Source organism: Rhagoletis zephyria, unplaced genomic scaffold (assembly GCF_001687245.7).
Source record: "Rhagoletis zephyria isolate East Lansing unplaced genomic scaffold, Rhagoletis_zephyria_1.1 Rzeph_scaffold_07507, whole genome shotgun sequence".
Taxonomy (NCBI): Eukaryota; Metazoa; Arthropoda; class Insecta; order Diptera; family Tephritidae; genus Rhagoletis; species Rhagoletis zephyria.
The window spans coordinates 13,530-25,876 of record NW_016164590.1 but is presented as its reverse complement, the minus strand read 5'-3'; the positions used below and the strand labels follow the sequence as shown (position 1 = coordinate 25,876).

The 12,347-nt window shown below is 33.8% G+C and overlaps 1 long non-coding RNA gene across 1 annotated transcript in view; it reads right to left on the bottom strand.

The window, feature by feature from the left end:
• Window positions 1-8,487: 8,487 nt before the first annotated feature.
• The window catches only part of LOC108374244 (uncharacterized), a 15,936-nt gene continuing 12,076 nt past the window's right edge, over window positions 8,488-12,347 (bottom strand). Inside the window, exons 2-3 of the long non-coding RNA XR_001849029.1 lie at window positions 11,132-11,137; window positions 8,488-8,841 (exon numbers count right to left, since the gene is read on the bottom strand). This is a non-coding gene — a long non-coding RNA (uncharacterized LOC108374244). The remainder of the gene's footprint in view (window positions 8,842-11,131; window positions 11,138-12,347) is intronic.

Here is a 12,347-nt window from a genome sequence, read left to right as displayed (position 1 = left end):
GTGTCTCTCATACATATGCATATGAGATATCTACGCACACACTCAATCACACATAGGCATTTGATAAAAATGTGAAACTTTTAACAGTATATACAGAAAACATACTCGAATATATACATTAGGGTGGTCCAAAGAAAAAATATCGGAAAATATAATCCCCGTTTTTTAGAATTTTTTGAGGTGGATCAAACGCTCAAAATTTTCCCTATATTTTTATGAAGAAAAACTATTTCTCATAGAAGTGGTATAGCATACTTGAAAATCAATAGTTTTTAATCGGTAAACTGGGACTTCAGGTAATAATACCCAGTTTTCTATTTAACAATTTTTTAATGCAATGGAGGACCCAAAAATTGTTAATATTAAGAAATGGTTAAATAAACAATTGGGTATTATTCTTTAAAGTCTTCTAAACTGAAAATGAAGTTGGTCGAATGAGGAATATTAGTTTTCAAGGATTCTGTACCCTTTCAACTAAAAATTATTTTTTCCAATACATAGCAAACTTTGAGCGCCTTAAGCGATCTCTAAACGAAAGAAAAATTACACTGAAGATGGCCCAACGCCGAAACCGGCTTATCTCTGAACGAAATCTGCCAAGGAATGACGGAGCAACATTCCACATTACATCGACCTCTAAATATATTTCTATTTCAAAAAGTCAGGGATATATTTTTTTCGATGTGGAAAAGTCATGGGTGAGTGTAATAAAACTAAAATTTTTTTGGACCACCCTAATAACACGCATATGTACACATGGGTGTCCTGTAAAAGACGCTCAGCTCTAAGCGAAGAGTAGAGCGAAAAGATTTTGAAAGCATTAAAAATTGTATTGAATCAAAAAGCGTCGGGATTTCGCCGCTGTACGATTATTCAATGGCTCAGCGGATGGCGCGGAAACAGCATCAAGTTGGTTTGACAAGATGAATTGCACAGCGCAGCACAAGGCGTGGCAAAAGTATATATACAGGAAAAGCAGCGCATCCAGCTGACCGATGTGCATCCGTTTTTGTTTAACATCTATTTCTTCTTTTTTTAGTTTTATATTTAATTTTCGCAAAATTCCTTTTTCTCGGTGGTTGTGCCAACACCAGCGCACTCCACTTAGCTGTTTCGTTCGATGTTTCATGTTTTGCTTCCTAAAACAAATATGTATGTATATGCGTATGTACCAGCGTAACTGAAAACGTATTCAATTTATTTACTTCGTACAGGGGGTTGCCTGGCTAAAAATACTCACTTCGAAAGCTTTGCATGGGCACCACTGATGGCCAGCAACAAGGATGGTCTTTTGTTTTCTAGTTGGTTTATTTGCTTGTGAAAAGTGTTGTTGCTGGTTTGTATTGCTGGCTATTCGTTTGTTAGGATATCTCGAGCAAAACCTGTTAATTGAACACTTGTCGACAAAGGGCTGGCGCACAATTGGCTCTACGCAATTGCTCCTAAATTTCGATGTGCTCTTTTTGAAGCATTTCTGTGGTGTGGTACTCAAGTAACCTTAGTAGGTACATATGTATGTGCATTAGGACAGGTCAATTTTATTTTAACTATGCCCGTTTAGCATAGAAGGATTCGATGCTCTAAAATCAATTTGGAGTTTGCCAAATTGCAAAAATGGGTTTCTTAGGAATATGCCCAGGAAACCGCTTCACGGCCGCGGGACTTATGCCACTACTTCGCTCAGAGTCTTTCTGCAAACCATATTCTGCTTCGAGGAAGAGTTATTACACTGTGGAGATGTAATCTCAGTTATGCTATCAGAAAAAGGGATATTGCTGTGAAACGATTGAGCAGAAAATTTGTTTTATTTGGTAAGTTAGCCGTAGGCTGAGTTTCAGTGAATGTTTTTGCGTGTGAATCCGACTGCTGGTCATATAGTTCAACTTTGAGACATCAAGAAATATTTTCGACGTAAAAGGCTAAGACGAGCAGTATAAATCGGTTATTATATGTACATTAGGACGGGTCGAAAATTTAATTTTTCCCAAATCCATTGGTAATAATGAAAATATATTGTAACATGAGGTCAACAACAAGCACCGATTGTCCGATTGGAGGGTCCTCAAAAGGATTTTTAAATTTTTCATCTAAACACTTATTGCAAGTCCCATACCCTCTTATAATGGTAAGTTCAGAAACCACGAGAAATGTGCTTCCTCGGTGACTAATGAAACCACTTCGCTTCAAATTTCTCGAATGCATAATGGACTTATAGTTGGCGTTGCTCACTCTAATTTTATTTAAGTAACGCATGTATGCGTTTGAAACAACTACATATTTACTTATCAAAAGATTTCTATTCATGGACAATCCGTGTTTGACTTCATTTGCCACGATTTTGAAAACTGACCAAACGGGTGTGACTAGCTCCATGGTCCTTTATGTGTTATATAAACATCGTCAAATTTGTTTATATTTTTCAATTAGTTATGAAGAATTGAATACTCGTACGGGAAAGACATCGCTTTTGTAAGTTTTTATGAATATTTCGACAACTTGTAGACGCATTAAAAAATTATATATGAACATGAGCTGCTAAATTTAGTTACCTCTAATTTGATATATCGTCTTTCTTATAACAATTATTGCATTACCTAGATATTGGCAGCCAAAACTTAATTTTCAAAATTCATTCACTTTGAATCTATTCCGCGGACTAAAAATATGTTTTAAATTAAATCTTTCGTAGCCAATTATTTTTGGTTTAAACAAAAGACAACATAATAACTATTAAAATACCATCAAATGCCTTTTATTTTATCCCAAAAAAACCGACCCAGCCCAATGTAAATGTATGTAGTAGAATAAATATGTAGAGATTCCATAAATTTTGAAATGTTGCATTTCAATGTTACGAAGTTTTCTAACAAAAACAAAAAAATATTTTTAGATTTAATATTTTCATTTCATTTGCTGTGATTAATTTTATAACCTAAACCCTTTTGTTTAAAAAAAAATTATAATTTATGTGTATTTAATTAAAATGTTGCAAAACCATTTTCAGCAAAACATTTATGTTGCTCACAAGTAGTCACAACGCAAATACGCTAAAAACTAATTGGTTACATAATTATGGCATGAAATTCTGATTTTTGCCTTCACAAGATTCCGAAGTATAATTTAAAACAAACCTTTAGAAAAAATGTTTCGAACAACAAGGCTTGCAAACCAAATGTCAATGTTGCGTATAAGCTTCTTGAAATAGATAGTAAGAAAAGAAAGAGCCACAATTTCCTATAATTGCTTTATGGTGGGCTTAGGCAGGTTTGAATTGTATCGACTCATATATCGCTAGTTTAGAGTGAAAAGTTGCTAAGTCCCCAATTAAAAATTTTACAGGAGAGCAAAAAAAAACTTATTAAAGCCATTTTCTTCAAGTATTTTGTAAAAATGTTGCCTGTTTAAAGAAAAGCAAAACTCAATACGAATCAGAGGGATTGGATCTTGGCCTTATCGGATTTTCGGTGCTTCTTTGGACGTGGGAAATTTTTCTTTCATTGAATATAAAGAAGAATAAATAAAATAAGTACCTTTATCCTTTTCGAAACAATTACATTTCTCTAGCCTCCTCTTTGAAAGTATGAGTTTTCATAAAAAGTAGACTTAGCAACTTTTCACTCTAAGCTAGCGATATGAACATGGTTTTCGAGGAAACACTGACCTTTTTCGAGTTGCGAGTTGTCAATCAATTTGTTCTTTCGCCAGCGGCATATTACACTTGTAGCGCAAATGTATTGGTACATTTTTTTTTTTGGCAACAGCCAAAAGTGTAGCGCATTGGGCCACTGGCGCAATCAGCGAGAGGTTTTCGCGGGAGTGCTTTACTTCCTATTTCGAATTTTCCATTTTTTTGCTTTCATTATACCTGTACTTTGATCGAGGTCTTTTGGCAGTCACGCACGCACTCACAAACTACTCTGTATAAACGAATGTGCGTGTAAAATCAACGCTTGTAACGTGCTAACTCAGCATGGTGCACTGGGGCGTATGAGTAACCAAATTGCAAAATCGTTCAACCGGAAGACTCGCCTTTTTTCTGAGAATTTTTATTTAGTGTGCAGTACTGAGCCGTAAGTATGTACATATACTTATCGATAATTATCTGCAATAATGACACAACTCAAAAGTAAAAAAAAAATATTTAGTTCTAGTTGGTTTTAAAAATGAGAAAAAGGAAAATATTAAATGTGCGTTTATTTTTACTTTCAATGGGGAATATAAAAAAAAACCCGTTGATATACCGAATGTAAAATTTATACATATTAGATTTAATGCTTATTTACGATGAAAATAATTCCCAGCCTTTATTTTCTGCATAACTATATACGAGTACATACAACAGTCGAGATTCTGTCAGCTATGTATTATACGTTCAAATGTATGTGTAAATTCAAAATGAATATATTTCATAAATAATGAGCAATGGCAAGCAAGCATTGCGCATTACAAACATACAGATGCATATATAGACATTCATATGACAAACAAGCATCTATGAATGCATAGCTTCTATTTCAGTTTCGTACGCACATTTTTGCTTTCACTTGGGTATGGTTACGGTGACCATTCGTACCGATTTTGGCGGGATTGTACCGATTTCGAGAAAATAGTCCCGCTGAATATTTTTTTTAAATTTCGGGACATATAAGTGTTCCGATTTTTCATATTTGTACCGCTCACGATTTTCAGTGTTTTATTTATTAGTTTGACAATTTAATTTGTACTCTGGCCCAAAAACATTCTTTCGTACAAATGTGGCAGCACTTTACATAAACATAGCCAGCATGTTTATTTTCTACAATCTTTGGTTATGTTTTATTCTGTCAAACTGGTACTCTCGCTATATTGCTGTCATCATTCCTGTCAGCAAGTTTTTTTTAAGGTTTTTGTAAGTATTTGTTAAGTTTTGTGTTTTTTTTTATGAAAATATTCTTGCTTGAATTCAGTGGGTTTATAAAAAGTAATTCTATTTCCCTAAAAAATTCATGAGTATGAAGAAAATATGCTGTAGATACAGTGGAGAAAATATAATGAAAATTTTGTCCTTTTTAAATTAAATTTCTTAGAAACATTCTGAGTATGCAGTTTGATAGCCTATTAAATTTTAGTAAAACTAGTGCAAATTTTAAGAATTTTTTTTTTTGGTCACCGTAGATATGGTGCACTTATGTTTATCCTTACGCAAGTACTTACATGAATATTTTTGTATATGTATGTATTGGAAAAGCAGCAGCTGCTTAGTAATACGCACATTCATTTTCCTATATTTCAACCTCAGCGTTTCATATTTCAAATGCAAATCAGCAAAGGAAAAGTTGACAGTTTCTCCGCTTTATAGCTTTAATCAGCAACATAGAAATGTATCAATTGAACTTATGCTTAAGCTTCTACTTTATTTAACACAATGGAAAATGAAAAATGAAGAAAAATTGTGCAGCGTCTTATGGCAGGGATGTAAGCTGATATTACAGCTGCAGTGCATGAGCAGTTGAAGAGATATTCGCGTGCATACTGCTGTGGCTTGTGGGTTTAGTTTCTGTGAGCATAAATGGCTTCAAATTTTAATAAAATTTGGTATATGATTAATGGATTTATGGAAATGCGAAATTGTATAAAATACTAAAGGAATAATTTGCGCCAGTAAAGAGGAAGTGAGAGATCGTTGACCCCTAACAACAAACCCCTTTAGGTTGCTTGTGCAAAAATTTTATCGACGATTATATTTGTTTAGAAGTATAGCTCATGTGAGGTTAATCTGGCGCAAAACGCATAGACCTTTTCGTTCCTAGCGATACCCGATTCAAATCGAAGCTCAGTTTGCCTTTAGGAAGCAAAGGTGCTCTTGAATACTCCTTTTAAATATGCGGGTGCCACCAGCATACCAATTATAATTCGGACGTAAAAATCGTTTAGTCTAGTCTTCATTTCACACTGCACAGAATTTTCGCAGCTTTGAAGGTGGTTTTTTCCACTTTGCAGCTTAATCAAAACCCAGAGCACAGTTGGAAAATTATTTTTCTGTAGATGAGGAGAGTTTTTTTGGTTTCAAAATAGGTTTAAAATTGCGGCCAAAATCGTCTTGTGTATAGTTGTTGTTGCAACCTGTTCAATTTGAGTTGTTTTCGTGAACAAAATCAAAGTGACAGAGTTTTTGGGAGGTACGCGGTGGCATTCAAATCAGCGATTACTCTAAAACCAGGTTAAATTATACGAAGCTGTTGGACAGATTTGACTTTGACATGGAGCAAAAAAACGACCGCATTTGGCGAAGAAAAAAGTTCACTTACACTACGAAAATTCACGGGTGCACATGTGTGCAGTTGCAATGGAGATATTGCTTGCATAGGGCTACGGATTACGCCCTCATTCCGCATATTAATCAGATTTAAGCTCCTTGCGCTTTCGTTACTATTTTCAAATCCAAATAAATGGTTTTAGTTGAATGAAGAGCGACAATCGTTTAGTAAATGAGCGACATGTACTTCATTTACTTGGTACTACAAATTTTGACAAACGCTATATAAAAAAAATAGAGAGGGGACACCCTACGCAGGATTAAATCTTGCTTAGATTCAAACTGCACAGCGTTAAAAATTTTGAAAAGTAAAACGTGCCTCTCATGCAATTTTTTGATGTTGACAGACAGGCAGGCAGGTAGCCAACTAGATATCCAGCAAAAGCAGTCGTATGAATATACAAAACTAACGACACAGCATAATGACAAATATGCGCTGACTTTGAATCGTATGTCCATGTACATATGTACAGTGAGGCAAACAAATTACAAAGTTTAGGAAAATTCAACAAATTTTCGTAAAAATTTTAACTTTTTAACCCGAATTTTTAGAAAATTTTTGGGTATGCAGTCTTATAGCCCATACAATTTAAGTCCAATGGAGTGCAAGTTTTAAACGGCTAAAAAATTCCGTTGATTTTTGAGATTTTTTTTTGGTGACGGATTGTTGTACTTTTTTCATATAAGTATGAATTTCTTATGAAATAAAACGCGGGAGACCGTCGGCAACAAAATTTCAAAATATCAACGCAAGTTTTTGCAAATTGCGCTTGTTATATTAAAAATTTGAAAAAAAAACCCTAAAAAAAAATTCTCAAAAATCAATGCGCCGTTTGAAAATTGAACTCTATTAGACTAAAATTGTATAGGCTATAAAACTGCATACCCAAAAATTTTCTAAACAAGCAGAATAAAAAGTTGAAATTTTTATGAAAATTTATTGCATTTGCTCAAATTTTGTATAAAGTTTGAAAGCGGTGATTTACACGGTTTTGGTTAAAGTTTAGACGATATTTTTATATAAAAATAACAAACAAAAATTAGCTGCAAAAATATTACGAGTATTTAAAAAAAAAAACACGTGGTCATTTGTTTGAGTCACTGTATGTACATATACATATGTACATATATACTAGCATTAGGCGGTTCAAAAACTACACTGCAGCGTAGAAGGGTACACTAAGTGGAATTGCGGTCGGTGGTGCGGTAATGATGAGAGTTTATTCCTAGCGGCTAAAAGCGGGTTATGGCAGCACGCGGCACGCGGCACGCCTCACACGGCGCTCGGTACTTGGCACAGGCTGTGACATTGAGGTCAGCAAAATTAAAACGCAAACATTTCGCTAGATTCGAAAAAAAAATATCTGCACGCCAACAAGTGCACACGTATGCACAACTAAAGGTATGTGTTTATATTTTTCCCATACTATATACCATAGCTGGGCACACCAACACAGTCTCATTTTGTCATGGTATTAGTGCGTCGCGCTCAGTTATGGTTGCCGCATTTTTTATAAATGTACTAAAAGTGGTATTTTTCGTGCATGGGTATTTTGGCCTATTTTGCTTATACCTATAGTGTAATAATGAACCTTGGAAGTTTTTAGTAACTAATACTATTACTTTATACAACCTTTTGCATAAGAAAAATTTAGTACTTGTATAATTTAAAAAAACTTAAATTAGGTAAACTCATTTGTATAATACCTGGGCTCCGTTTTATTAGAACAAATTCTTTTATATGCTGACCGGCCAGATGGTTACGGTGTTTAGGTCTTATTTTTTAACCGACTTCCAAAAAAGGAGGAGGTTATCAGTTCGTCGGAATCTTTTTTTTTTTTTTTTTTATGTATGTTACCGCATAAGTTTGGACCACGTCAACCGATTTCGATAATTCTTTTTGCATCGGAAAGGTAGTATCTCAGAGGTGGTCCCATACTAATCTGGTTAAGATCCGATCAGTGGATCGTGAGATATATATATATATATTTTTTTTTTATATGAGAGTTGAAGTCGGGTTTTTTCTTGCTAAAAATTACTTGTTTCATATAAGTAGGTATTTAGTCTTAAAAATAGAGTATAACTTATAAATATTATTCATTAAGTATTTTTGGGCATAAACCAGCATTTACATTTCTCTATCGATTTCTTTTGATAAAAAAAATATTATAAAATAAAGTATGCGATGTGTGCCCTAGTGCGTCGCGCTGAGAAGCACTTTTCTATAATTGCACTGAGTGGAGCGTTTTTTTCATTTGTTTATGGTTAATGGTCGTATTACCACACAACAAGCATTGGGCTTTATTAGCTTTTTTTAAAACCAGAAACTGTAATTGGCACTCATACTCAGACATTTTGGGCATTGTTACATATATAGGTGGCAACCACGCGCTAAAATTACGAATAAAAATATTCAACGGCGAAGCATAGTGTTACTCTCATGAAATCTGAAAGCAGACTGAATTGAAATTCGCTGCGTCGTTTCTGTATACGTATAAGCGCTGCGACGCAGACGCTACTCGCGAGTAGCGTTTTGCCCAGCTATGCTATATACATACGTTAGGGTGCATCAGTCTCCATAAAAAAAAAATGTTACTGTCGGAATTATGAAATTTATTACCTTCTCATGGTCTGAGTCATAAAAAATTAAATGGGTTTGAGGGAGCTTTATAAAGTGATATTTTCATAAAATTTGTCTAGTTATAAAGTATTTAAAGTCTTCTTCATTTTTTTATGATTTCATCTGCTATCGATTTTTTGAGGTCGTTACAAATTGATTCAGTCGTTAAATATAAAATATTTTATAATTCCTGTGGAATAGCCGCGAAAATTTTTGGCGATGCCCCCTAATATACATACATTCTTTGTGCATGTGCATAGGTGTGTGTACTAAAAGTGTCGAAAGCCTGCATTTGTCCACAAAACGTTGTTGTACACCAGCTAAATACTGAACAAAAATAAATTATTGCTGAGTCGGTGCTGTTCGTCGCTTGGTTGGTAGTGATGTGTGTACGTAACGGTTAAGTAGTGACCGAAAAATGTGTGTATTTAAAAAACGAATATATGTAAAAGCCAAACAAAAAAAGTGCATTCAACGAATTTTGTCAATAACAAATTTTAATTAAGAATTTTACAGGTAGAATTCTATTCGGAAAATATTCTATACATATTGCATTTAGGGTATTCACAAGTCGTCATAGGCGTTGTTTTGTCTTAAAGTGGTAAAATTGTTCAATGTAAAAATGCTTTTAGCAGATCTTTAGGGTAAATTAAAAGTCAAAAACATTTTAGCCGTTATTTTAGGCTGAACAATTTTATGACTTTAGGAAACAACGAGGCTTACGACGGATGGTGAATACCCGTATTGTAAACAACAACATTTTTAAATAATGTAAAATGTGTACTATTTCTTTACAAGCTTTTATTTAACTTGCTCTCTATGTATGCATGTATGTATGTAAGAATTTATATTTGTCAGGGGCAAATCTTGCAATGAATGACCTAGAGACTTGCAACTTCTCAGTCGGCTCGACGACAATGCAATACGGAAGATGAGTTTTTCTGATAGGTGGCGCAATAGTCGAGATATTCCAAACGCCCATATTTTAAGTCCGATTTGCTTCATATTTAAAACGTATATTAACTACACGAAAAGAAATAATACACTGAAGATTTAGCCGATAGGTGGCGCACGAGTCAATATATTTGGTAGACAAGTATTTATGGACCGATTTATTACATATTTAGAAAGCTTGCTTACAAATATTTGTTTTCACTATTAACTTATTTTAATTTCGGTGAATTTCGACAAGTTTTTCTAATCATATATGCAGGTATGTTTTTTAAATAATCTATTTGATATTTAAAAAAAAAAACAAAGCATTTGGCTTGTTTACATCTTATGTGAAGCGTATATCTTAGAATGACGTAAATACATATGTAAGACTGAAGCTAGCTGGCTTGAAAAGTTACTCGTAGACGAATTGTTAAGCACATAGATTGAACCATCGTTCACATTGGGTACAAAATCGACAATCCATGATACCTTCTTAGCGAATTTTATGATATTTTGCAACACATTTTTAGTTGCCTATTCTAGTTTTGAGCGAATCCCAGTTCAGCTTAAATTTAAAAATCCTTTTTGCGACATAGTTATCTGACAAATCCTGGCCACTTATATACATATATGTCCGACCAGAATCTTATTATCTTTACAGTTACAGAAATCATATGACTTTAGTGTGACTTCCGATATTTTGGATTCGCTTTGTTTTAACCACTTTTTACCACCTTCTAAGTGATATAAAATTTTTTCTTTCTTTGTTGATTTTCTTATGATGAAATCTTATCATTTTAAAGCATAAAATTCGCCAAGCGAATACATTTGAAATCATTAAACAGCTCATGTGAGGAAAGTTTTTACTAAAAACTGCTTTGACAGCTAAACTTTTTGAACGTTGTTGCCCCAAACTCTGCAACAGCTTTTAAATTATGATTGTTTTAAGAATTTATGTAGGTTCTTACCCAACTTAAGAAAACGAGCTGCATCGCTGAAGCTGTTCTGTCGGTGTACCTTAATAAATTGCTTTTGAATTATCTGGTTACAATTGGCAAAACGACAGCCAAGCATTTGCATTTTTCTACGTTCGCATACGAAAATTTGCAGTTCAGTGGAAAAATTATGTAACAAATAACGCGAAAGGCACCTACTTATATACGTACTTTCATAAATACAGAAAAGCTTGTAGACTTAAGAGCTGAAATAATTTTAAAAGCTAAGAAAGAAAGGAAAACAAACGTCATCTTGCTCACCATCCAACTCTCGTACAATGTAACTACTAACTAGTTTTTCGTATGTGAAAGACATTTGTTTGATTAGAAAATATGAGAGTCCTAATGCAGCATATGTAGCTAAATAAATTCGTAAGACATACATATATGTATAAAAAAGTATATAGTCAGTATAGCAGCATGCGTTTCTTAGGTATACACATATTATGTAAGCAAGTTTAAGCCCGTATGAAGATATCGCCGAAACTTTGGAAAAACTCGTAACAAGCAAAAATCATTTTTAAAACTTTTAGATTTTGGATATTAAAGATTAAGTACTTTTTAACTAATTGAGAAAGATATAAATCATAGTATTTATTTTAAGGCCTATTCAGAATTAATTTTACGAGATACGAGGTTTTGCTACACTACCTACACAGAAAAGAAAGTAAGCAAACTTTGAAGTACGCAAAAGCATTATAGAAATGGAAAAATAATAAAAGAAACGAAAGCGCCTTTAAAGCAGCCAAAATGTCGCAGCTGTAGTTTATATATGCACATACATACATACACTTTTATGTCTGTGTGCATATGTCATAACTCTACATACATGTAGATACAAAAAGAATTGTTTTAAGCACCTACTGTATATGTATATGTCCGTACATACGTACATACTTATCTTTAGTTAAGTTTGCAGCCTCTCTTTCTGTTGTTCTAACAACAAATGTTACGTATTCGCATTGTAGTACCACTTGGTATGTTGTTAAACTGAAGTGCAGAAGGTAGAGTAGAGTAGTTCATCAAAATTTAAGAAACACTACATGCTTTAGCTTTTTTGCGCATATTTTTATAATTATAGAATATTTAAGCGGCGGCTGTGATGTGTTTAGGGGCCCACATTCGAGATTCCCTCCGGGTCAGAAATTCCTCTCTACGCCCCTGCTGACACTCGTATTCATAAAAAATGCAGAATATTTTGCTTTATGTATGTTACCGCTGTTAACTTTGGACCACGTTAACCGATTTCTATAATTATTTCTTTAAAGGAAAGGTGTTACCTCATAGGTGGTCCCATACTAACTCGGTTTAAATCGGATCATTTAATCATGAAGAAATTAACGATAATTTTAAGTTTTCTATGAGAATTGGAGTCGGTTTTGTTTTTATACCCGAGCGCACTTGTGCACAAGGGTATTATAACTTTGTTCACATAACGGTTGTTTGTAACAGGCAAAACGAATCGAGATAGATATAGACAAATGTATACATAAATGATCAG